The 26,910-nt window shown below is 46.5% G+C and overlaps 1 protein-coding gene across 1 annotated transcript in view; it reads right to left on the bottom strand.

Moving 5' to 3' along the window:
* Nucleotides 1-26,118, bottom strand: part of DNAH1 (dynein axonemal heavy chain 1) — a 3,604,831-nt gene extending 3,578,713 nt beyond the window's left edge. The window contains exon 1 of the mRNA XM_069644003.1: nucleotides 25,974-26,118. The gene's annotated coding sequence lies outside the window, so the exon portion shown is untranslated. The remainder of the gene's footprint in view (nucleotides 1-25,973) is intronic.
* Nucleotides 26,119-26,910: the final 792 nt, after the last annotated feature.

Raw genomic sequence — 26,910 nt, 5'->3', positions numbered from 1 at the left:
CCAGTGTCGGTGTATTTCTCTTTGCATGGTGTAAAATCCTTAATATTGTATTTTCTGATTCCACACCCTCGCCAAGAGATAAGCGGAGGAAACCCTGTGGCTGGTGCCGTCTGGAACCATCTCCTCAGCAGGAAGGGGGAGGCACGGAGAGCACAGAGATTCGGATCCTTGATAAAATTTCCGTAGAGACAGAGGGGGATGACATGGCGAATGGTTGACCCGAATGCTCAATCGATGCAAGCCCGAGTCTTCTCGAACGGGGGACCCCCTTAGGGGCTGCTCATGCTTGAAAGCTTGGTTTGGTAGTTTTGCCTTTTAGTTCGATTTGTTTGCAAGTTTTCACCTGCATTCCCGACATGCCTGAGGTTTAGTGCAGGTGGATTGGGGCGATTAAAATTCAGTTCAATCTGCAATTTCGGGCGCCTGTGCGGTTTGCGCCCAACAAGTTTATTAATTGGGAAGAATTAACTGGGGTCTTAAATAGATCCAGATTCTTGGGATGGGTACCTATGCTAATTTGTCATTTTTATTAATTTGCGCTGTATTTTTTTTTCTGTTTTTTTCATCTGTTCTTTTTCCCCGGATGGTCCCGACAAACCAGCTCCATGGCCTTGTTCATCGTAAGTCAGACATGTCCCGCCCCGTGTTATTAGAGGTGCTGGCAGATTGTTTGGTCTCCCCAAGCTGGATTATAGGTCACAAAGAGAGGTAATGGGTGTGACTGACTGCTCTAACGCGGGGCAAGGGGACCGACTCGAACCAGGGATGGCGCCGCCGTACCTCACATGTGTGAACGTGCAAGGTTTAAATTCTTCCTTAAAAACGGAAAGCACCCTTTCACAGATTGGCTACATTGCAAGAGACGGTTTTATTTCTGCAAGAGACCCGCTTATGTCCGGCGGATGAATCGCGTCTTAATAAACTTTACCCCACAACATTATTTGCCTCCAGTGGGCTTAAAAAACAAGGTGTCGCCATCCTGGTTCGCAAAGGTACTTGTTTAAGACTCTGGAGGTGGTCCGAGACGAAGAGGGGAGGTTCCTGTTGGTGGTGGGGCTATTGGATGGGCGCAAAGTCACACTAGTCTCAACATATGCTCCAAACATTAAACAAGATACATTTTTTGCAAAGCTATCCAAAGCCCTCTTTGACCATGCGGATGGGGAAACTCTCCTCGGGGAAGATTTTAACGCTGTTATAAATCCTCTTATAGATAAAACTCTACCCCCAACTTTGGCAGATAGGAACAACTTTAGAGCACTTACTACTTTATTGTGTGATCACTCCCTTATTGAGATCTGGCGCTATTGTCATCAAAATGAGCGGGATTACACTTATTTTTCAGCGACACATGGGGGTTTCTCTAGGTTGGATATGTTTCTGATTACCGATTCCCTGGTCCCACTGGTGAGGGCAGTGGAGATTCTGCCAGAGGCTCTCTCTGACCATGCACCGGTAAGACTCACGTTTTCATCCTTTCACGAGACCCCGCCTCAGAAGCCCCCCTGGAGACTGAATGATTTTCTACTTGAAGACCCATCAGTTTGCACACTTGTAAGAGAAACCTTAGACTCCTATTTTCGTGAGAACAAAACGGGAGACATGAACTTGGGGACACTCTGGGATTCAGCCAAGGCGGTAATCAGGGGTCATCTGATTGACCAGGCAGTGCAGAGAGGGAGGGCAAGGAAGGTACTGCAAGCACACTTAGAAGAAGAAACTCGCATGCTCGAAGAGATATATAAAACAAACGGGTCTCGACGGTCCCCGAGAGACATGCAAGTAGCAAAGAGGGCGCTAGAAGCACATCACATGGGTATAGCGGCTTATTCGATGCTGCTCACCAAACAATAGTTTTACTCGAAGGGGAATAAAGCGAACAAACTCCTTGCTGCCAAATTAAAAAAACAGAACTGACGAAACAGAATAGACGCTCTGAGAGACGATTGTGGGAAGTGCATCTATTCAGAGGAAGGCAAGCTCGAAATTGTTGAGAAATTCTTTGTTGAACAAACTGCTCCCCACCTAGGGAATTCACAAATCTCTAAAGACTTCTTGGCTAAAGCAAATCTCACACAAATCTCTCAAGCCTTACGGGAGTCGTTGGAAACCCCGATAACCACACAAGAAGTGGAATTGGCCATTAAGACACTCCCCTTGGGCAAAGCCCCGGGCCCAGATGGCTTCACCAACAAAATGTATAAAGTATTCTCGCCTGAGTTTACACCTCACCTCACGGAAATATTTAATCACTTATGGGAAACGGGCTCAGTCACCCATTCCATGGCAGCCTCCTCCACTACTCTAATCTTAAAACCCAGAAAGAACCCGACCAAGTGTACCTAATACCACCCTATAGCTCTACTTAATACAGATGCAAAATTATTTAGCAAAATTATAGCTCAGCGTTTAGGTGAGGTGCTCCCAGCTATTATAGATAAAGTCCAGTCCGGATTTATCCTTGGGCGCTCGGCACATGATAATATTCGCAGGGCGGTCGATCTGGTTGCCCTCGCCTCGACTATCCCGGGCCCGTTGTCCCTTTTATCCCTAGATGCCCATAGGGCATGTGATAGCATGGCCTGGGATTATCTGATTTTAGTGCTGAAGAGTTTTGGATTCGGCCAGAACTTTCAGATTCCCTCAACCCAAATTAGAATGAATTGACCAAATTCCGTTGGGTAGAGGGACTAGGCAGGGGTATGCCCTATCCCCGTTAGTTTTTGCCCTGGCTATTGAACCCTTGGCCCAGCATATCCGTCTTCATCCAAAGATTAAGGGCTTTGCAGTCGGGAATCAATGTCACAAAGTCGCGTTATACGCAGACGACATCCTCTGCTTTTTTAAAGAAACTCGAACCTCACTTCCCCCCCTCATCGACCTCCTTGCTCAATTCAGGAAGATCTCGGGATTCACAATAAACATGGCCAAATCACTGGGGTTAAGGTTGTCCGAAACTCCTGAGACCCTGAGAGTTGTGCAGAGTCTTTGCTCCATCCAGTGGACGAACACCTCCATTAGGTATCTCGGAAATCAGCTAACTCCGACCTTTGCGGGTCTGCTAAAGGCCAATGTCCCAACACTATTAAAAGAAGCCAAATAATCCCTAGGGAGATGGTCACTTCAGGAAATATCTTGGCTGGGGCGAATAAGCGCTAGCAAAATGGTTTTACTTCCCAGGCTTCTATATACATTCCAGGCCCTTCCCATAATGATCCCTGATCGAGATCTCTTGGGGCTTCAGAGAGAAATATGTTGCTTTGTTTGGAAGCGCAAAACTCCCGTATCCAACGCAAACTCCTGACCCGCGGCAGCTTGACGGGAGGGCTGGGTCTCCCCTCAATTGGCAGATATTACTGTGCTTCCCAATTGGCTGCCATTTTGAGATGGTCTCACCCAAAAGAACCCCCTAGATGGCAGGACATCGAACAGCACTGCCCCGGGATGCCACTAAGTCATCTGTCCTTTCTCCCTCAGGAATCGTGTATTCACAGAGGATCCCTTCTCCCTTCCACAAAAACCACACTCCGTGCATGGGATAGATCCTGTGCTCAAAGAGGTTTCGCGTCGGGACTGGGCCCAATGTCTCCTGTATTGCAAAACCCAACTTTTGCTCCTGGGCTTCAACCCAAGACTTTCCTTCTATGGTCGAGAGAGAAACCTCTAAGACTAAGTGACCTTTACAAGAATAATTCCCCTCTAACCTTCGACCAGTGCAAAGCAAAATCCAATCTTCCATAGACCGAAAGGTTTAGGTACATCCAGCTCCGTCACTGGATAACCAATCCAGGTGTAAAAAAGGCAGCCACTAGATCCCCCACACGATTAGAGCCGACGCTGATGCAAGGTCACTCACCAGAAGGGTAGCTACATGCTACCGTCTTTTAGAGGAGGACGCGAGAGAGGAGAAAATGCCCTATATGTCACCCTGGGAAAGAGTGCTGGGTAGAGAAATTGATCAGGAGTCCTGGCAAAGGATATGGGGAAGAGCCCACAAAGTCTCTAGATGTACTACGGTGAGGGAGTGTGCGCTCAAAATCTGTTTTCGCTGGTACTTTTTCCCGCAGAAACTCCATGCAATTAATCCTGATTATCCCGATACCTGCTGACACGGATGTGGGGCAAAGGGGGACCTAGGCCATCTGTGGTGGTATTGTCCAACCATCCAGTCTTTCTGGTTGGAGGTTAGATCCAAGATCAAAGACATTTGTGGAACTCTTCTCCCCATGGACCCGCTAATAATGGTATTGGAAGCCACCCCAGACAATGGTACATACCCACAGTCAGGCCCCAGAGCGGAATTGATAACTCATCTGCTTATGGCAGCTCGGCTCCCTCGTGCCAGATTTTGGAAAGACATTGAAGGCCCCCATATCGCATACAGGTGGGTTAAGGTATGGGACTTGGTGGGCTTGGAAAAGTTAACGGCCACATTGGAAAGAAAGACGGCTAAGTTCTCAAGAATCTGGGGACCTTTCCTAGAACATGTTGCTGAGAGGGAACATATGTTTTTTCAACCTCGCCTGATCAAATATCTTCTGAGACCTTAATGGACCTCTAACATGGACAGTGGAGAGTATCTAGGAGGGTCCCGGAACTGGGATTTACGAGGATAATATGGACCGGGGTTTTTTTTTTCTTTTCTGTCCATTCTTTGTTTTAAAAGTGTTCAGCTTGAGTTAAACCTCTCTCATATGATGCCAGTTATTAATGAATTAGATGATTTGATGAATTTATACTGATGAAAATGAAATATTGCTGGGTTGATTGTTTGCAATTGTTCCTAATAATTTTCCACATGAATGTATTTGATGGTTTCATGACTGTACGATATTTCAATAAACATATTTTGTCCAAAAAAAAAAAAAGAATGACAGCCAATTGGGCAGGAAATGGACAGGAGCAGTGGAATGGTGAGGAACAATACGGAGGGCCACAGTGGCAAGTGAGGAGCGCCCGCGGAGGAAAAGGTTGGTACAGGGGGCAAAGAGGGGGTGGTCCAGGGTATGGAGGTCCAGGTTCAAGGGGAAGACAAGGGAATTGTGGAAGGTGGGGACATTTTTCAAGGGAATGCAGAAGCAGACCCATTTATAATTACCAGAATGAACAATAGTACGGCCACCCCGACCCCGGAAGCCCACATGGGCTGCTAATGGGTGGTGGAGGGAGAGAAGAACAACAGGATCAGAGATATACAGATGAGCGCAGGGCACTGTCGCGTAATGTTCAACAGCACCCACAATACCGTAAACATATGACACATGTACAAGGTAACACTTTCGTCACAATGGCAAATGGTGCACCCACACCCTTTGGCAGAGTGGCAGTGGTGTCAGGAAATGTTTTTGACAATGGGGGGGGGGGGACGACAAGGCACCCAGCATAGGACAGTCCACAGAGAACACTTGCATGTCCATTACTATCAACGACCCTCGATGCAGCTGAGGAACCATTGGTGGGGGCGGAGATAGGAAATAAACAATTCATTTTTATGGTGGACTCGGGAGCCGAAAAATCATGCCTACGGGAAGGCAGGTTTCTGTTATCTAATCGTGAATTGGAAACGCAGGGGTTCTCTGGGGCAGTGGTCGAAGTTCCTTACACAGAGGATTTGGATGCAACAGTGGGTGGAAAGACAGTGTGAGCTACTATGAAGAATCACTGATTAACTTGCTGGGGAGGGACCTCCTCAGCAAGCTCAATAGGACTATATCATTCACAGAAAGAGGGATATTATGCTCGACCCCAGGGATTTGCCCAATGCGAGTAATGTTGCTGGTACACTCACGAACCACAGCGCCAGAGGTCCACGGCATACCAGTTGATCCAGACATGTTCATCCAGGGATTAAAAACACTAGCACGAGTGGTCCCTGAGTTAAAGCGCCAAGAATGGAGAGTGCCCGCAGAGTTTGTTTTCCGCCCTATAGCACGCCCAGAAATAATGCCAGGAACAGTGATGTCCTTAGATTTGCATGCAGTACAGGTGTCAGCACAAAGAATAGCAGTTATAGGAATGGACATACATGGGTGTCAGTGGCGTACAGTATTGTGCATAAATGCTAACATAGCACTGTGAGACTTGTCCGACGAGGACCTTTTTACTGATTCAGACAGCGATTGGGAGATTGAAATCCCCTGCGATATCATGATACAGACAAGACAGGTGCAAGTACAGCTGATGGCAGTGGCAAGGGCGCCACCCTCCTTCTTTGATGACATGCAACTGGTGCCACAAGAATTATGGACCACAGGCCCACACGATGTAGGATTGTTGCGCGAATGTGACACCAGTAGAAATAAAACTCAAACCTGGGGCATTGCTGCCCAGGGTGAAGCAATACCCACTGTCTCGAGAAGCCGAAGAAGGGATAAAAGAAACAATATATGACCCATTAGTGCAGGGGATAATAGTGCCCTCCAATTCACCATGTAATACTTGTATCTACCCAATCAAGAAAGCAAAGGGCGGGGCGTGGAGGATGATCCAGGACCTACGCCCCCTTAATGACGTCCTACAAAAAGAATTTCCTTTAGTCCCAAATCCTGCATCAATTTTGTGTAGTATACCAAAAGATGCACATACTTTACAGTGGTAGACTTGAAGAACGCATTCTTCTCAGTCCCACTGGACCCTCAGTCACACTGGACCCTCAGTCACAATATTGGACAGCATTCACCCTGGGAGGGAAAAGATATGAGCATTGCAGATTACCTCAGGGATACTCTGAGAGCCCAGGTATATTCAACATAATTTTACATGAAGACCTAGGCAATATTGTCATAACGAGCACCACATTCAATATGTGGATGATCTAGTGATTTGCGGTAAATATGAAAATGAGTGCAGGAAAGACTCTATTACACTTTTGACATTATGGGCCCACAAAGGTTACAAAGTGGACAAGGAGAAATTACAATACTCTCAGGAAGAAGTGTTGAATCTGGGTCAGTTGATATCAAAGGATGGTAAAAGAATCATACCAGACAAGGCGGCTGCAGTACACGCTGTAAATGAGCCAAAGACGGTGAAAGAAATGCAGAATTTCTCGGCATGTGCAATTACTGCTGAGCCTGGATATCAGAATATGCAGGATACACAAAACCATTACTGCAGGATCTCAAAGAAGCACAAAAAGAAAATACAGAAATACAATAGACTGCAGAAATGCACAAGGCCTTCAACACATTAAAGGAATTGATCTCAACAGCACCCATACTCGCGAACCCAGATCTACTTATTTTCACATTGTAATGGGACACTCATGACAGCAGTGATAACACAAAAAACATGGTTAGGTCACAAGCCTCTAGCGTACTACAGTGGTACGCTAAATGCAGTAATGCAAGGACACTTCGCTTGCGAGCAGTCTCTCATAGCCGCAGCATTCACAATAGAGAAAAGTGCAACTATTGTAATGGGATGTTCTGTGACACTCTTTGTGGAACATTCGCTAATCGCAATATTAGAGAGATTAAAGAGGACACTGACAGCACAAAGAGCAACATCTTACGAGATTATCCTATCCAGTGCCAACATACACATCGTGAGATGTAAAACAGTTAACTCTGCAACATTCATCATAGAAGCATGGACAGTAGAAGACATGAAAACGTACGATTGTGCTACATACAGAAGAGAGGATGGAGACACATCCACAGTAAGTGAAAATGCCTTATCTGAAGGAGAAATATATTTTATAGACGGGTCAGCATCAATAAATTCAGAGACCGGAGAGAAACATGTGGGTGTGGCTGTTGTGCGACTCGAGGAAGGTGAATATGAAGTAATCGTCCAACAAAGGCTACCTGCCCACTATTCAGCACAAGCCGCAGAGTTAGTAGCACTCATCGAAGCACTACATACAGCAAAGGGATGTGCAGTAACAATCTATACTGACTCTGCATACATGACCACAACAGTGCATGAGGGATTGGCTAGATGGGGGGAGAAGAGGATTTCACAGAGCAGACGGATCACCAGTGCAGCATGCTGAGCTACTAAAAGAGTTGATAGAGGCACTAAAGGAACATACAGTTGTAGCCGTAGTGAAATGCCAGGACCATACAAACAACAATGACGTCATCTCTTTAGGAAACGCGGCAGCAGACGCTGCTGCGAAAGAAGCATCATATTTAGCCAAGGGAAAAGCAGTCGAGTACATATTACAGAAACATGTGGAAGAAGATTGCCCCGATGGGTGTAATTCCATGCTTATTTCTCAGATATTGGAATTGCAACAAGAGGCGACAGTTGAGGAGAAGGAGTTGTCGGAAATTAAAGAGGGTGTAGCCAGTCATCCACTGACCTCCTTTGGCATCAAAACAATACAGTTAAAGTAGTGATGCCCCATAAGCTAGAAGAAATAGCGTTCCAACAACTTCATTTCCCAGCTCATAATACGAAACACATTGCGGCAGAAATACAGGAAAATTGGTTTGCACCAGGGTTGCAGGAACAAATATCAAAATTGGCCATGGAATGTACCCCATGTCAGATATATAATTCAGGGATGACACTTCGAACACTACGAGGAACACTGCCCAAACCAACTGGCCCATTCAGAGAGCTGCACATAGACTACGCCGACATGGGCGAAAGATGCAATGGATCACGCTACATGATAGTGGTGGTATGCTCTTTCTCAAGATGGGTGGAGGCCAGTCCCTGCGCCGACCCAGATGCAAAGGGCGCAGCAAAGTTCCTGGTGCGGGAAGTGTTTCCGCGCTGGGGAATATGCGACATAATACGCTCAGATAATGGGACACATTTTGTCAATGATCTGTTCAAAGAAGTAACAGCAATGTTAGGAATAACACATTAATTGTGCACTATTTACCATCCACAATCGAACGGCATGGTTGAGAAAATAAACAGCCTCCTGAAAGAGAGAGTGTCGAAATTATGCTTCACGCTAAAAAAATAATTGGGTGTATGGCTTACCCCTGACCTTGTTTGAACTGAGAAATCAACCCAGCAAGGATCACCATCTGTCACCCCATTAGATTGTGACAGGAAGGCATATGCATACATTGCACTCCCCACTCTGCAGACACTCAGATGCCCATAGGAGTGCAATAGTACTAGGGTAAGAGTTCAATGAATACTTGACAAAGCTCACAAAAGCAGCCCTTATGATTGCCAGGCAGCTAGCACCCCCATTCACACAAGAAGCAACAAGCAACACAATAACACCAGAGGCAGAGTCCTACAGGTCAGCTAATGCCAGGGGAGATGGTGTATGTGAGATGTTTTGTACGTCAGTGGAACTCTCCAAGATTTCATGGCCCATATGAAGTGGTGTATTGTAAGGGCCTGAGATATTGGATACATTTGACAAACGTACGAAATGCCTATGAAAGTGTAATACAGGAGATAGAAGCGGGCATGACAGAAGAAGAAACACAAACCTAATAGGAGAAAGGTGTAGATTCAGAGGTACAAACACGACGGAAAAAAGGAGTATTACATGAAGAAATATTATGGTGTATATAACAACGTTAATAGAACAAAAGAATTATTTCTCTCTCTCTCCCTCTCACAGTTCCAAGTAACAATACGCTAACGATAATTGGATTAAAAAATAATTATGATAAGAAAATGAAACGTACAAAAATGAAAATAAGATTTAAATGTTATGAAAATGAGTTGCTTAATTCACTTTTAGGTCTCATTATGTAGGAGAAACCATGGCAACGATGGGGGCCCCCGATGTAAACAACGTTAGAATAGATAGAAATGGAAATAGTAATTTTGACTTCCGTAGATACAGTTATGAGTGTGGTCTGTTTGTGTGTGCCGTGATATTCTTTACAATGATGTTTGATCTAGTAATATATTGTCCTGGGAGGATAGCTCAGTGGCAATTTGCTCGCCTTGGAAGCATGACACGAAGCAACACAGGTTCGATCCCCGGGTCCGCGCTTAGAAACCTCTGGGTATTTAAGCGCGTTATAAATATGCAACTAAGACAACAAAACAAAGAAATTCTGTAACAGCACCTCGATGCCCCTGGGCTGTGTGAGCGCTTTAAACATGCAAATAAATGTAAAAAAATATTGGCAGTGGCATTTATATCTATTGATATAAATGAGGGGGAAAATGGGACAAGCATGATAACTCTGGGGACATCTCATAGGGGATGGGTTTAAACTAATATGGGGACACGGGACACACCACGGTGGCACACGGTATACAAATAGTACAAGTGATGTATTGGCATCGGCACGCCCCACTGTCCCATACAATGCCTCTGAGTATAATATTTATGAACTAAATGACGCAGGTTCTTCTGAATTACTGTGGTTGTACGATATCACCACAGCTGTAACACCACCATCTGAAACCACTGTAGACAATCCTTCCCCCACAAGTATAGAGCAAGAGAATGCGGAGACAGCCGAGAGGTTTATTGCATTATACAATGAATGGGAAAAGGGGGGAGCAGGGGGAATGCTTTTAACGTAGCATGATGTACCGAAAGAAAGAACACATCCTAAAAGGTAACAAAAGACAAAGAAGGGACGCAGGGACGAGAAAATATGATGAATATTCTGGATTAGACCCAATAGAAGATCCAAGACACCCACACCAGTCCAACAAGTGGTATGCAGACATGTGTTCCACAGCAAAACAAACAAATAACGAGCGCTGTTACGTGTGCTCTCTCATCCCCCATGCCTCAGGTAACCCCAAGGTGCTCCTGCCACAAGAATCACCTATTGCAGACGCCCAGTGTCTCCTTCATCTCGCCTTATATGGAATAAAGAACACTTTCCAGGTACACACATACAAAAACATGCCATTCAAGACCAAAAGGAGGGGTGTGCCTCAAGGAACCTTTTTTAGCGATCAAGGGAACATTGTATTCAGACAATAAATGGCATGACGAGCAAATCACATGCAAGGCAGAAGCGCTATGAGGGTTGGCAGCAGAAAAGTTGCAGTGGATCGAGAAAACATGTGTTCCGATATGGACCCAACACATCACAAAGCTCACTTGGGTCAAAGCCCTGGAAAAGCCCTTCAAACTGCAAAAAGAAATTACCTACGAACAGTGCTTTCTCTGAGAAGGAAAAATAAACATGAGCACAAATAAGAACTGTAACAAAACGCTCATCATCCCAGACATGAAGAAGGGTACAGCTGCATTAATGGATACGTACTGGGTTTGTGGTAAACAGGCATACTTGCACCTGCCACAGTCATCGAAGGGCACGTGTTCTCTGGCAACGCTGCATTCCACCCCGATGGTGGTCCCGGAAAGTCATATTCAAGAAGGGGAGGGGCTAACGGCCATCCAAGAACCAGAGGCTCCACAACCAACCGATGAGGCCCCAGTATATGCCCTATCCGCGAAGAACATGCAAAGCGCTGTATCCAGAAAAAGAAGGTTGTCCAATTACATATCTAAGGCATCAACAGAACTCTTGACACAAATTCCAGACAGGTTCTGGTTGTTCAATTCTGCTGAGATATTTTTTGCCTCCCTCGTCCCAAGTATCCAGGCGCGAGCCAATGCAAAATGGCTCCAAATTACACGTTGGGAGCTGATCCAACTGGCCAACGACACAGAAGAAGGATTCAACATGATCAAGGTGGAGCTAAGGACCCTACGGCTAATGACAATGCAGAACAGGTATGTCCTAGACCTGTTGACAGCCATGGATGGAGGGGTATGCCAAAAAAAATCAGAAGCGCATGTTGCACTTTCGTACCTTCTGCAGACACGGACAATGGGATCCTGTCCCACGTTATAGCAGCCATGCACAACCTTGGCGAACAGATGAAGGCAGAAGGAGGGGTGCAGCCAGGCGCGTGGTTCGATGACATTTTTTCATGGGTTCCTTCCTGGCTCAGGATGACGGTCAAACTATTGGTACCCATCATCGTCTTTTTGCTCCTGATTTTTTGTGTGTGCCAGCTAGGTCTTCGGTGCTGTGCAAACGCAGTCCCTAATGGTGCAATTTTGATGGTGACAATGGGCAACGCTAGAGGAGTGCCACAGATGACACATGAAGCACAAGTACAAACAGGTGAGGATCCAGGGCCCAAATATAGTGGTACCATTGTGCTATGATGGGTACATAGTAGACAGATTATACCACACTACAATAAGAGAGCTCCGCACACTAGAATGGTATAAGGAAGTGTGGGTGGACTTGGAGGGAGATGGGGGGTGTATATGCATGACATGCACACCTGATGAATATGCCAGAGTGGGACAGAGCCTCTGGGGAGTGTGTAGAGCCTGGATGCCACGAAAGGGAACACCAGCTTGGGACGAATCGGTAGCTGATGCAGAAGAACGGAGGAGGTTGGGTGAGCTGCAATATTCGTTATTTAAGTAACGAAAGGGGGAAATGTATGGGAGGAAAGGTCTTTAGGGCCCTCCCCCCTCCATTTCTCACCAACGTGCAAGCTATGACTCGCCCAGCAGTCATCCATGCACCTGGGGCCCGGGATACGGGATAACTGTGGATCAACACAGAGGGCTGAACGGCTCATTCTGAAGCATGGTACAGACTATTTTGTGACACACTTAGACTCCATTTTGAAAATAACAAATTTAGGCCCCAGTAACACAAGCTGTCTGCAGTGCTGCAGCTCTCCCCTCCTAACCGCGCACAGCAAGCCCGGCGCTTCCCTCGCCCTCCTCCCCTTGATGGCCCTGCTGCAAGACTGTTCTCACGGAAGGCTAGGCGCGAACAAGTTACATGACAAACACTGTATCTTTCACCTTCTGCAGTCCATCATTGACCTGCAGATGACCGGGCAGAAGCTGCGGTTTGAGAAAAGCAAACAATCCCCATAAAACGTGTCCTGTACCCTTGCAGACTCCCCCCCCCCCATTGATTACACCAGCTGTGGATAACCTTCAACCCTGTTCACCCTTTGAAGTGCCAGACATGTATGCTAAGCCTGTGTGCAACCCTTTTTCACCCATGCAGCTAAGCCATCTGAAGGGACGATAAATTCACTTTGAGTCCATAGGATTTATTATACATATTGAAATGAGATAGCCCTCACCTATCCCAGATCGTACACGAAACCATGATGTGTATGTTCAAGCCTTTCATTACTAAACTGTATTTTTATATTGTTTTTTATACTTTATATTGTTTATTATACTGTTTTTGCACAATACACAAGGCAATGTATGATCTCAATATATACTTAATTATTTATTAAAAATGTATGATTCTAAATGTATTCAATGAAGTGTTGCAATATGTATGGTTTTAATGTAATGAGTGACCACTGTATAATAGTGTGTCCTTTGTAGCATTCGTTTAACCTCTGAGTATCGAATTATGCACGTTATATTATAAGGAGAACATTGCAGACTTTTCACTGTACCAATGCACACACTAACCTATTTCTACCTAATTTGAAATGCAAGCTCTATGTGTACCCCCACACAACGTAGCGAATGTGCGGCCCAACATGCTACAGGGCCGTTTCTTCCCTCACCCACTCAGGTACTGTAACGCTTACCTTGGGCTCCGCTGGAACACCGCTCCTTGTAACCTCAACTACTCTTCTCTGAGTGCGTTGATTCCTCACTAACCCTTTCCTTCTTTCAATAAGCAGAAAATCTGTGGAATATGACAAACCAGTCAGAATGTGAACTCTGTGTAAAAACTATGAACAGTCTTCTCACTAGTCGACCTCTCCCTTCCTACTGACTTCCCCTTGCTCACCTCTACTTATGTTATATTGGGCTCTCCATCCCGCTTCTGTGCGGGGGCGTAAGTTCTGAAGATGGGCATGTGATGAGTGAGGAGGAAGAAAAAAACTCTGGCTGGAAAGGTGCTAAGAGGGTCCAAATAACCACAATCCTAAAGGAAATGTTACCTACACCAGAATCTACCTCAAAATATTCCACATAATGTCTGGGAGGGGCAAGGGAGTGAGTTGCACATAACGCTAGAATAACACACAAGCTTCTCCAGTCAAGCGACAAGCTGTGCAACAATCCCTCCTCACTAAATCTAAAATGAAACCTGGAGCTCAAGGTGTGAAGGAACACTATGGTAACGTTTTGTCACAGAACGCTCCCTCAGGTCTTAAACGTAAATAGATACAGTGACTAAAGTGTACAAATAACAGGAACGCAACCTACACCTACGTAATGCTCTAAAGGGTGAAGCGCGGATAAAAGATGCCTATGCTCGAAAATTACAAAGGCTGCGCCATTACACAACCACAACCTCCGTAATGTTCTAAAGAGTGACGCGCAGCTAAAATATGCCAGCACTCAAAAAACTACAAAGGCTGCGCTGATACAACTGTACACAATCACTATGCTTAACGTGGAGCAGTACTTGCGGTATGTAGGGAATGGCAGCAGGGCTTCTCCTGATAATTCCTCTCAGAAGAATGCCAATTTCTCTCAGGGCACACGAAAACAAAAGAACAGGACTGAGACTCGAGTTGAGATACAGAACTACGGCAGAATAAACTGTAACATGTGGCGGGCACAATAATATTGAGTAACCAGGGGCTGAGGGAACTGTGGGATTCCTGTCAGGAACGAACCGCGGTAAGCGTCCGCTGATAGAGCTAGAGGACACGAACTGCAGCATAACAGAGGGGAGGGGCTTAAATACTCGCAGAGCCAAAACCACTAGACTACACTGCAGCATTTAGGGAAGGCCCGCTGGCGGCCATATTGAGTGAAGTGGAAATGCTTGTATTACTATTGGCCACAGTACCCCTTCTGCTATTATCCCAGGAATGGTAAGCCGCAGCCCAAGACATCCTAGGGGAAATTCCATGGAAAAATCCTGTGGTCATGACAGGTACCACTGCGTGCACAACCCCCACCTGCCCTCCCCCTCTGGCCCAGGCCCGGATTCTAAACCTTAGCCCTGTGAATGATGCGATGCTATAACTGTAACCCCCTCACCCCTTTCGCAGAGCCTGCACCAAGTATGCACCCTCCCCTCAGCCCCCTTAACTCACGGTCATGAATCTGCTTGGCACCCCCAGACTCTGGTTAATGAAATATGGGCAATAAGACCCTCATATTAATCTTAATGCTTTTTTGAAGTAAGAGTGCATGCCCCTTCTGAACTGTACCGCCTCAGCTCACCCCTTACCCCTTGTGTGGCAATATATTCTTCTCACACAAACAATAAATAATTGCTTCAGGAGATCTAACAGAATGATTGGTGAATGTGACACCTTAATCTTATGAGCAATTTTGCCTCTTGCACCCATGTGTTCTCACGTTTATTGTTCAGGTCAAACGTTCAAGAGTATGTCTCTCATGGGTTAACTTAGATGGATGATTGTCAAGGCGCTCCACCCAGATGAGCCCAGCTAACCCGAGCACCCCGCACTGGCACCATGTAGATCTCCACCAATCATGGAGCACTGCCCGTATACATTACTTAGTATCTAGTCTTCGCCACCCAATCCCCACGACTATGTGCCCCCTGTAGCTCACCTCAATGATGACGTTATTCTGTAATAAAAATCAATGATTTTCTATTGTCCGGGAGAGCGCTCTCGGAGTTTGCAGAGTCCTCTGTTTGCCCTATATTGGTTTGGATAAACTTTTACTTATTAACTTCACCCGCACTTGGTCTTGGTCTCATTCCCATCTGGGGTGTGCATCATTGACTCTTCTTGGGGAGTTTTAAATGCCTTTTTGGGGGACGCTCACTTTCATAGGTCAGCCGGGGGAGGGAGAGAGCGAAAGTACAGGAGAAGAGGAACGTTTTGAGCTGCTTCCGGAACATCAGGTGGTCCGCTCAAGTTTGAGAGGGGCAGGGAGGACATTCCAGAGGGAGGCATCTGCAGAGGAGAAAGCTCTATTCCCCACCCTCTGCCTGAAGAAGCGTCTAGCCCTTAGAGAGTCTGAGGTAGCCGGGGGAAGGGCTCGAGAAAAAAGGTATTTTACAAGAGAGCATTGGATGTAGTGTGGGCCCGACCCCAGAAAGCCTTGTGGACAATGCAAAGGGTCTTGAACTTGATTTTGCAACCACCGGGAGCCAGTGGAGAGATTCCAGGGCTGTAGAGGTATGATCCCTGGGCTTGTGGCCAACGATAAGTCTTGCTGTCCTGTTCTGGATTAGTTGCAGAGGGCGGAGAGTAGAGGAAGGCAGCTTGAGAAAGAGCTGTTGCAGTAGTCCAGCCTAGAGAGAAACAGGGCTCTGGAGACAGTGAGCTTCTGGGGTAAAGTGAGAAAGGGAAGAGCAGCTGGTAGGTAGCGGGACTTCTTGGCAACATCTGAGATGCAAGGAGAGAAAGAGAGAGTGGAGTCGAAGATGACAAAGGTTTTTTGCCTCACAGGAAGGCGAAGGAAGGGGGCCCAAGGTGGGCGGCCAGAGTGAGAGAGGGAAAGCAGGGGCAGGGGTCCCAATGAGAAGGATCTCCATCTAAGGTAGATATCGTTGGAGGTGCACCAATCCTGAATCACGGCTAGACAGTCAGGAATGAGCAAGAGATGAGAGGAGCCTGAAGGAAAGCTGAGTGCCATCCCCAGAACACTGAAAGTTAGAGGAGAAGGTAGAGATCAGGTGGGCCAAAGGGGCCATGTAGAGGTTAAAAAACCAGGGTGAGAGGATAGAGCCCTGGGGAATGCCACAGGTAGAGAGAGAGGTGGCGGAGAGAAAGGGACCAAGCTGGACCTGGGAGGGGCAGTCCAAGAGGAAGGAGGTAAGCCACTCCAGGGTCTGGTCCCTTATGCCCAATTTGTCACGTAGTCTATTGATCAGGATGGCTGGGTTGACTGTGTCGAAAGTAGAGGAAAGATCAAGGAGGATTAGGACAGAAGGAATGCTGGAATCAAGGTTAGAGAGCAGATCTTCACGGGTGTTCAGCAGAGAAGTTTCTGTGCCTCTGGCAGCTCTGAAGCCAGACTGTTGGTCATGGAGACAACCAACAAATTCAATGTGGAGAGTAAGCTGGGAGACGGTCAGTTTTTTTCCAAGAGTTTGCCCAGGAATGGGGTGATGGAGATTGGGCGATAGTTTGCCAGATGGGTAGGATCGGCAGACGGCTTCTTGAGGAGTGGGTGCACAAGGGAGTGCTTAAGGGGAGAGGGGAACGTTCCAGTGGTGAAAGAGTGATTACAGAAATCGGCCAAGGTACAGCGAGGGTGTCAATATGGTCCCTGATGGTTCTGGAGGAGCAGGGGGACGACACTTTCACAGGTCAGACTTGTCTAGAAACCTTGTAAGGTGTTGTCAGAGAGAAAGAGGAGAAAGGAGGAGGAGGAGAGGTAGAGATGGCCAAAGGGAGGCCGAGAGAGGAAGAGGAGATAGTGGACAGGATGTCCTGAGTTTTAGCGGAGAAGTGAGAGGCCAGAGCCATACAGAGGCCCTGGGAGGGAACAGGAGAGGTGGAGACTGCAACAGGATTGACCAGTTCCGTGCAAATTTTAAAGAGTTTGGCCCTGTTGTTAGAGGCAGCAGAGACCCGGGCTTCAATGTGTGCTCTCTTCTTGGTGAGTGTTATTACTTCGATTGGCAGTTTTGTGCAACCAGTCTAGGTATGTCTAAATGTGGCCTGGCATGCTTTAATGTAATGTTATAACGTGTCTACACTGGTCTACATTATACAGCCAGTGGGACATGTTTTCAATGTGGCATGGCATTTTTAATAGCATCGCATTAATGTTCCTGTGCACTGTTGGTGACTTGCGCATGTATTGGATTGGTGTTACCCTACAAAACAATTGCAAAAACTTTGGGTTTTTAGCCAATTCTTCTCAGAAAGTGTGCTGTATATTGCATTAAAACACATATTTATATCTTTCTCCTAGTACAGTGTGCGGCATACCTCTTCAGCAGCACGTTCATGCGTATTGTGCAAGCCAGATCATCTAAGCCTACCCAGAGTGTAGCACGACTCGTGATTTGTTGTCGAGTTGGAGGGGCCCTCAGCATGGCTCGCAGGGGGGCCCCCACATTTTGTGTTACGCCACTGCTCTAGCCTATAGGTATTGGCCCACAAAGCCAGGCACAAACGATTATATGCTGTAATCCAAGGGGGGTTTCCGTTAAAGGAAAGTCCTGAAGATATTGTGGACACGTACAACCCTACCATTTTAAATGTTAAACCTGACCACCAACCGGCTATCCCAGACTCTACCCAACTACCAATTTATCATCAGTCTACTCCAGTAATACCCAAGGTGTTGGCCTGTTTATTCCTGAAATACAAGCTCAGATTTTTAGAACCGTTTTCGCCTTCCTCAGCCCTGTTCGAAGGGTTCCCAAATCTGACAGCCAATACCAGTACTGGTGCATTTCTGCTTAGGGAACTCCCAGGATGAGATGATATTTAGCTGCCGCACATGCCCCCTGGAGCACTACTGATTAGTTCAATAATGTCATAATAGATTCCTGTACTTTGGGCCCCGGGCCATTACAACCCGAAGCCGGATCGAGTATTATTGCTAAATTATGCTTTCAAAGAGTCAATACCGAAACCTATGTCTACAAATGCATACAAAACTTGATATAACTATGTAGGGGTCATTAAATCCCTATGGTTGAGTGCATTGTGGTTCATCCACTGTGGGATATGACATTGGTTTAATAGGAAGCGTTTGTGACAGGAGCTTTAATAACAAACTGCTGTTCGCTAACCATGTGTCTATCCTGTACAATTGTTCCTTCATGTTTTAATTAAATGTTTACGAAGCCTATGCAACCCTCCCTCCCCTGCCCTTCGATTGTGTTTCACATAGACAGGGTGACTAGAGCACTGAGTCTCTGCGCTACATGTTGAACAGAAGATTGAGGATGAAACCGAGTTCTTTCTTTTGACTTCTCACATTGGCCAGATGGTACATGAGAATTCCAAGTGTGGAGTGCTCGCTGTGTGAAAACAAGTGCCTCTACCTACTGAATTATGGGCACTAGGACCCAAAATTCATTTTGCTTTAAACAACTGCCATAAATCAGGCACACGACAAGTACAGGGCAATTCACAGTATGATTGTTTCTTTAAAACAAAACAGCATGAGCAACGCCTACATATAAATTTCTGCGACATAGTCACAGTTTAGGTATCAATCCAATTCATTGGCATTTAATTTAATGAGGAGTGACAGGCTTACCGACTACAGTACAACTCCCTGCGACAGATCTCATGGTATAAAACTAAATAAATGACCCTAAAACACGTTCTTGGAACCAGTTCCGAGTCCTGTCTTCCCGCTAACAGACACTACCTGGAACTGTCTTTAGGCCATAACTAAAAGGTGGGAGGCAGCTAAAAATCATTTACTTCTTGCACTCCTGGCAACTGCTGAGACCACCAGGGGTCTATTAAAGCAATAGAACCCTCCGAGGGGGGCATTACCGGTTGGGTAATGGCCCAAGAGCGATACACCCAGGGGAGCGACCCAGGGACATCACCTGGCTTGTAATGCCCACCCCCCCCCGCCGAGGGTTCTATTGCTAGTAGCACCCTGGCACGTTGTACAGAGGTACTGATAGTATTTTTACTCGAGTTGAGAAACAGCCTATCAACCGTTTCTCGGATCGAGCAAAAAAATAAAAATAATTAATGAAAATGGCCACCATGGAACTGGGAGAAGGGACTACATGTAGTCCCTTCTCCCTTTCCATGGCAGCTGATGAAGAAAGGAAAGGAACTCAGCAGGACACGGAGCTCCAATCGGAGCGCAGCAGGTGAGTCTTTGCCGCTTGGGTAACGACCCAGCGAGGGCCGATCATATCGTTTGTAACAATCTGATTATCCCTCGATGGGTACTAATATTAGGCTCCTGACCCACCAAAGCAACCCATACGAGGGGAAACCCAGTCCTGTGATGCAATCCGCTCACTATATCAAAACTACCGACAAGGGCACTGTAGACAGAGCTCCATCAACTGTCATAGGCCAACTCAATTATAACTTAATATGAGGATACCTTTCAAGGTGTTCTCTAAATCCAGCAGCCCACTGCCACAGTAACTCCCTTTCTCCGTCTGCGTGAACATTGTCTGCCCTGTACCCATTTATTTATTTGACATATATAATGCGCCTATACACAATGTGTTTCGAGGCGCAACAAGACAAGAGGGTGGGGGAAAAGGGAGGCAAAACAAAAACCGATTCTACTAGGCCTTGTGACATTCGCATCGTGCAAGTGCAGTAAAGAAAAGTGCAGGGGGAGGGGAGGGTGTGAATGCCGGTCAGGATGGAAGGACCCGTGAGAAAAGCGAGTGCCAGGGGAGGCCAGGTGGACAGAGCCAGGGGAAGCAGAGAGTGCAGGGGAAGAAAGGTCCACAAGCTAAGTGCGAGTTAAGTGGCTAGAAGGGTTACAAGGGTGCAGACCCAGCCAGGCTAGGGCGTGCCAAGGGTCTGGAAGGGCATGTGCAGTTTGAGGGGGGGTTCAGAGGGGTCATGGGAGACCAAGTACTGGGGTAGACTGGACTAAGGGGGTCTGGTGCCGTATAAGACTCTGAAGGAACCAGGCAGCCAGTCAAGAACAGACAGGGACATTAGCAGGTGAGGGGAGGTGTGAAGGAAGAAAAGAAAAGGAAGGTTTTGAAAAGCTTCCGGAACTTAAGGAGATCCGGCTCAAGTCAGAGAGGGGCAAGGGAGGCACCTGCAGAGGAGAAACATCTACCCCCACTCTCTACTTGGAAAAGCGTCTGATCTGCAGAGAGTTACAGCTAGACAACCGAAGGGCTCTAGCAGGGAGGTATTTAGGGAGAGAGTTGTATGTAGCAGGATCTCAGGCCCCAGAAAGCCCTGTGGATGATGCAGAGGGTCTTGAACTTGATCTTTGCAGCAACTTGAAGCCAGTGGAGAGATTTAAGAGCTGGAAAGATGCAGTCCCTTGGCTTGAGGCCAAGGATAAGTCTTGCAGTCCTTTCTGGATTAGTTGAGGGGGGCGAAGGGAGGAGTTAGGCAGATTGAGGAAGAGGCGTTTGCAGTAGTCCAGCCTAGAGAAGATCAGAGCTCTGGAGACATTGAGTTTCTGGGGCTAGGTGAGGAAAGAGAGAATGCCTCTGAGGAGGTGAGGCTGAAAGTGGGCTTTCTTGGCAAGGTCTGTGATGTGAGGAGAGAAGGAGGGAGAGGAGTCGAAGATGTCACCAAGGTTTTTTGCCTTACAGGAGGGTGTGGGTAGGGGGCCCTTGGAGAGCGGTCAGAGTGTGGGACGGAAAGCGGAAGCAGGGGGTCCCAATGAGAAGCATCTCTTTCTTACTGGCATAAAGGCAGAGATCGTTAGCAGTGCACCATGCCTGTAAAGCAGACAAGCAGTCAGGAATGAGAGAGGAAGAGGAGGAGGCAGAGGAGGGAAGCTTAAAGGAGAGCTGCATGTCATCCGCGTAACACTGGAAGTTAAGAGAGAAGGTGGAGATCAAGTGGGTTAAGGGGGCCAAGTAGATGTTAAAAAGCCAGGGCGAGAGGATAGAGCCCTGAGGGACACTGCAGGTGGAGACTGAGATGGTGGAGAGAAAAGGGCCCAGTTGAACCTGGGAATGTCAGTCGGAGAGGAAGGTCAACCAGTCCAGAGTCAGGTCTGTGACGACAAGGATATCACACAGCCCGATTTATCAGGGTGACATGGTTGACCATACCAAAGGTCAAGAAAGATGAGAGTAGAAGGAGAGCTGGAATCGAGATTGGAGATCAAGTCTTCACGGGTGTTCAGGAGAGCAGTTTCCGTGCCTCTGACAGCTCTGAAACTAGACTGGTGGTCGTGGCGACAACCAAGAGTGAGTGTGGTGGCTAAGCTGAGAGATGGCTAGCTTATCCAAGAGTTTGCAGAGGAAGTGGGTAATGGAGAAAGGGTGGTACTTTGCCAGACAGGAAGGGTCGGCAGAAGGCTTTTTGAGGAGAGGGTGCACAAGGGAGTGCTTGAAGAGTGACGGGAAGGATCCAGTGGCAAAGGAGTGATTGCGGAACTCGGCCAAGGCTGAAGCAAGGCGGACAATTTTGTCCTTTAAAGTTCTGGAGGAACAGAGGAGAACCTGTTTGAATGAGACTTTCATAGAGCGGACCTGTCTAGAAACCTCATCGGGTGTTATGGGAGAAAAAGAGGAGAGTAGGAGGGGAGGGGCAAGGGCGGACTGAGAGTGGGTGAGGGAGAGGGGTATGGAATAGCAGAGAGTAAGGAAAAGATTTCCTGAGTTTTAGAAACGAAGCGCGAGGCCAGAGAGGTGCAGGGGGCCAGGGAAGGCAGTGGAGACTGCAGTAGGGTTGACGAGTTCCTTGCAGATTTTTAAAAGTTCAGCTGTGATATCAGTGACTTCATGACAGGGGCAAGGATGTACAGAGTGTTGGAGATGGAGAGTTGAAGGTTAGTGAGGGCAGTGTCAGAGTGAGAGTCAGTGGCAGAAGTAGGAGGGGGAGTGAAGGTGGTGGGAAAAGCAGCAACGGACACTCGCTTCATAGGTCGAATGACAGAAGGAGGGTGGCAGTGCAGACAGGGGCTTAGCCAGACAACCCAGGAGGTCTAGGTGAGAGGACAGAATAGCATGATCAGACGAGGAGAGAGGAGTAATAAGAGGGTTGCAGATGGGTATGTCTGAATAGATGAGAGCATCCAAGGTGTGTCGGGCTGAGTGCGTCGGACTGGAGGGAAGAATGGTGAGGGAAACTGTCAAAGAGGTTGCAGAAGAGTCCAGACGCCACATCAGGGGAGTCGAGGTGAATATTGAAGTCTCCAAGGAGGAGAAGCTTGAAGGAGGGAGTAGTAGAGAAGAGGTGAGGTCAGCCCATTATGAGAGGAAGTGGAAGACCTGGCCAGGGGTCTGTAGATGGTGGCCAGAGTCAGAGAGAGGCCAGGAGGGACACCAAGCCTGAAGACAAGGCATTCGAAAGAGAAGTAGGCCTTACAACTCATATATAACTACTAGGAACTATTGTTTACCAAAACCCTCAGCAGTCAGTTGGTTTGTAACCAATGCAGAATTATGTCAATTTCTTTTCTAGGAGCCTCACCTAGGCCTAAATGCACGATGTAGCCCTCTCCAGGGACCTTGTACATAATACCTCCACCCACATAATGTCAGTTTTCCTGTCATTGGGTGAGGAATTCAAAAACTGAGGGAATCCTAATTGGAACAATTCTTTGTCAATAACTTTTTTTCCATCACCACTCACCTGAAATACATCTGCACCTGCCTCAGTCCACTAACCTCCACCTAGCTTCCTTGTCCTGTCAACAGTCCCCTTAGTCGTTTGCTCAGTCATCTGTGCATCACACAGTCACTAAGCAACAACTACTTCCACAGTCTCAGATTACAAATTGCCATCTACAGTCAAGTACTCCTCACCCAACAAATAAGCAATCAGAATGACATAACACCAAGAATAACTTGAGCTGAAAGCTTAACCCCTTCAGTCCCAGGCATTCGTGTTTGTCTATTTCCTTGCTGGTAAATTAGAAAACGGCATTCAGGGCACACAAAATGACAAGAGTTATGCATGCACACGATCCAACTGTAAAGGAAAAACACTCCATCCGTCTGTAAAGGAAAAACAAACAAACACTTTCGCTTATTAACCTCTGAAAGTTCAATTCAATACACTTCTGACTGAGAAATTTCCGTGGGAGCCATCTTTCTAAGGAAAGCCCATTTAGATTTCCAGGGCCAGATTCTCAATACATTTTTTGGACGCAATGATGAGATGCATTACTTTGCTAAATAAATTACTGCCCTATCTCGCAAAGGGCCGATGTATGTGCATGTATTAAATGGAATTTATTAAGGCTATCTTGGCGCTGGAGGAACAAAGTTAACCAGAAAGGAGGCCACGACGCAGATGGAAAGACAGCCAACACGACATCATTAATCAAACAGAAAAGTCTTACTTTTTTTTCCTAAAGGCCAGGGTTGCCCGTAAAGACAAAGGAATGGAATTCCAAAGAAGCGCAGCCACTACTGAGAATGCCTGAACACCAATACTGCATCTGGATACCCGAGGGACGTGAAGAAACAGTAGGTCAGCCGAGCATAGATTTAGTAAAGGGACGTATTTATTAAGTTTTCCTGGAGAAACACGGGTCCTAAGCCATAATATGCTCGGTGAACCAGGCACAAAGACTTAAACTTAACTCTAGCAACCACAGGGAGCCAATGAAGGACCAGTAGAACAAGGGAGGTGTGAGCAAATTTCGGCAGGCCCACAGCCAGCCGGGCTGCACAGTTTTGTAGGACCTGCAAACGCTGGGTCAAAAATGTGGGTTGCACCAAAACAAAGAGTTACAATAATCTAGCGTACCGGAGATGGTAGCAGAAACCACCAGACTTCTCAGATATAAAGGGCAAAATTGTCCTCAGGATTTTCAATTTAAGAAGGCCAGAGCTGCATCTCGCACTGATCTCGGATGACAGAGAGCAAGGATGTGATCTTAACGCCCAAATATTTAACTGTAGAGACCAGAGTAGACAAACGGCCCCAGGAGGTGGCCAAAAGTCTACCGCCCATATTGCCTGGGCTGCTGGGGATCTCTCCAGAACCATCACTTCAATTTACTGAGAATTGAATTTGAACCAGTTGGCACTGATCCAACTGCCAATGAAATTGAGACATGTGCTTAAACCAGAGGCTACCAATTCGTGGTCACAGTCGATGCAGAGAATCCTTTGGGTGTCATCTGCATACATGTAGAAACGACAACCGTGAGCATGGATACGTTTGGCCATGGGACGAAAATAAATATTGAACAGTAAATGCGAAATAGCTGAGCCCTGTGGGACACCACAGCAATGAGAAGATGAAATAGAGAAAAAGGGAGGAAGGGAGAGCACTTGCGTCCGGTCAGCAAGAAAAGACCTGAACCAATCAAGTGCTGTCCCACCAATCCCTATCTCGTCAAGGCGCTGACATGGTATAGCGTGGTCAATAGTGTCAAACGCTGCTGAGAGGCCCAACAGTAGTAAAAAACTGACACCACCCTGATCAAGAATTAGAGACAGGTCATCAATAACCGAGACTGGTATGCAGTGATTATATTGAATACAAAACAACTAATGAAAAAATAACTAATTTTGAAAAAAACTAAAAATGGAGTTGTGAGAGGGAATAGTGGTTTTGGGGTGGGTGATAAGTATTATTTAAAAAGAAGGGAGGGTTTTGTTTGGGGGGAAACAACGTAAAATTAATTTGTTATTTTGGAATTCATTATTTTGTATTTGCTATTTTTTCATTAGTTATAATCACATCTAACCACCGTGACTAACACAGAATCTGTTCCCATTGCAGAGCGAAAGCGCGACTGAAAAACATGCAAGACAGCAGACTGTTCAAGTAAGTCTTTCAGTTGGGGAGTCACTATTGCCTCCAAGACTTTCATAAAAAGTCCCAACAAATAAATTGGACAGAAATTAGCTAGCAGCTGGATCCAGGCTGGCTTTCTTCAAAAGAGGAGAAACCATAGCACATGTCAACGTCGGGGAAATAAAACCAGAGGACAGGGAAAAATGCAATGCTTTAGTGCGAATCAGAGCGAACTCGCATCCGCACTTTTCAGATGCCCTTTCCCTCCCCCGTTGTGCAAAGTGCCATAGCAATGTGCATCACAAATTCACAAATGAAATTAGCTTTGAACTGCGCACAGACGCAGGTGGATACACAAAACAGGAAAGTAATTTCTGACCTAGTCATGCATTTTCTTTAAGTATGGCAGGCACGGTTTAAAACGTGGCTGGCGCACTTGCTTTGCTATCCCCAAACAAGGATAGACATGTTTTTTTTTCATATTTCACCGAAAGGTGCTGCCACCACCCACGTGGGCTGTGGGAGCCAGTCATACATTAGGGTCGGAGCTCATCTTTTGCGCTGCATTGATTTCTGATAAGACTTCTTACCCCATACAGAACGGTCAAGTGGTACAAACATGTCCGCTATACAGTATTTAGTATAATTTCAATATCAGGCGACTCAGATTATGAATTGACAGTTTAAGAGCCATAAAATGGGCCTTAAACCATGGACCCCTATCTCATCGCTCGTATTACGACTGTGTAATTCCATAATTAACACACCTCACAGTACGCGGTTCCTGGACGTAGTCATAAAAGGAAATGTTGTTTGGGTTTCAACTCTCGGCGAACTTTCCCCGTTTCTCGGTGCTCCGAGCCTCTCTGTGCCCGCGGTACTGATTTCTCACTCACCTTCATCAAACGTAGTCTTAACTTTACCGTTGCCAGGCACAAGACGCCGGTCAGTTGCTAAGAAAGTTCCACTTGAAGCCGGGGGGGTTTAGGGGGATTGACGAAATAACAAGAAGCGCCATATACAAGCGGATGTCATTAGATGAGAATATTGTTCAATTTTAAACAGTCAGTGGTACAGCGAGTGTTTTTTAGAATCTAGAGTGTTTAGGTCCACAAAAAGTATTGCCTCCCCCTTACACATGATTTGGTTGCGCCCCGTGTCAATCGGCCTTAGCTTTGAATCAGAGAGTCAACGAACAGTTTTAGGATAGACATAAACAGAGGACAAAAACCTCGTGCTGTCGCCAACCTAGAAACATAAGGGTAAAAGGTTGACAATGAGAGCACGTTTTGGTAAATTAAGGGTTCTATATGCCCCTAATGATATTTGTGAAACTATGTCTCCAAGGCATCTGGTAACATTGTCCTCACACTACACGCAGACAACAAACTATAACTATAAAATGGTTCACTTTCAAACGCTCCATCTCTTTGGCAAGTGTTGACCAGTTACTTACCGATAATCTTCATTACTCCTAGTCCTATTCTTCCTCGTCGCCGCACTTACTTGTGTGGTCACGACTTCCATACCAGGAATCCATTCCATATTTTCACTGACAATACTCCCCCACACCCAAAACATGTTAGTTTCAATACCTCCTAAGGGGGTGATATGATATGGCATTTGTAATGCGCCTATACACAAGCACTATGAGGGAAGGAAGGGGGAACAGAGGGAAGACAGAGACAATGATCTACATACATG

Source organism: Ambystoma mexicanum, chromosome 2p (assembly GCF_040938575.1).
Source record: "Ambystoma mexicanum isolate Mex_15411 chromosome 2p, UKY_AmexF1_1, whole genome shotgun sequence".
NCBI classification, from domain to species: Eukaryota; Metazoa; Chordata; class Amphibia; order Caudata; family Ambystomatidae; genus Ambystoma; species Ambystoma mexicanum.
The sequence above is the reverse complement of the archived record's forward strand: the minus strand, read 5'-3'. Positions and strand labels throughout refer to the sequence as shown.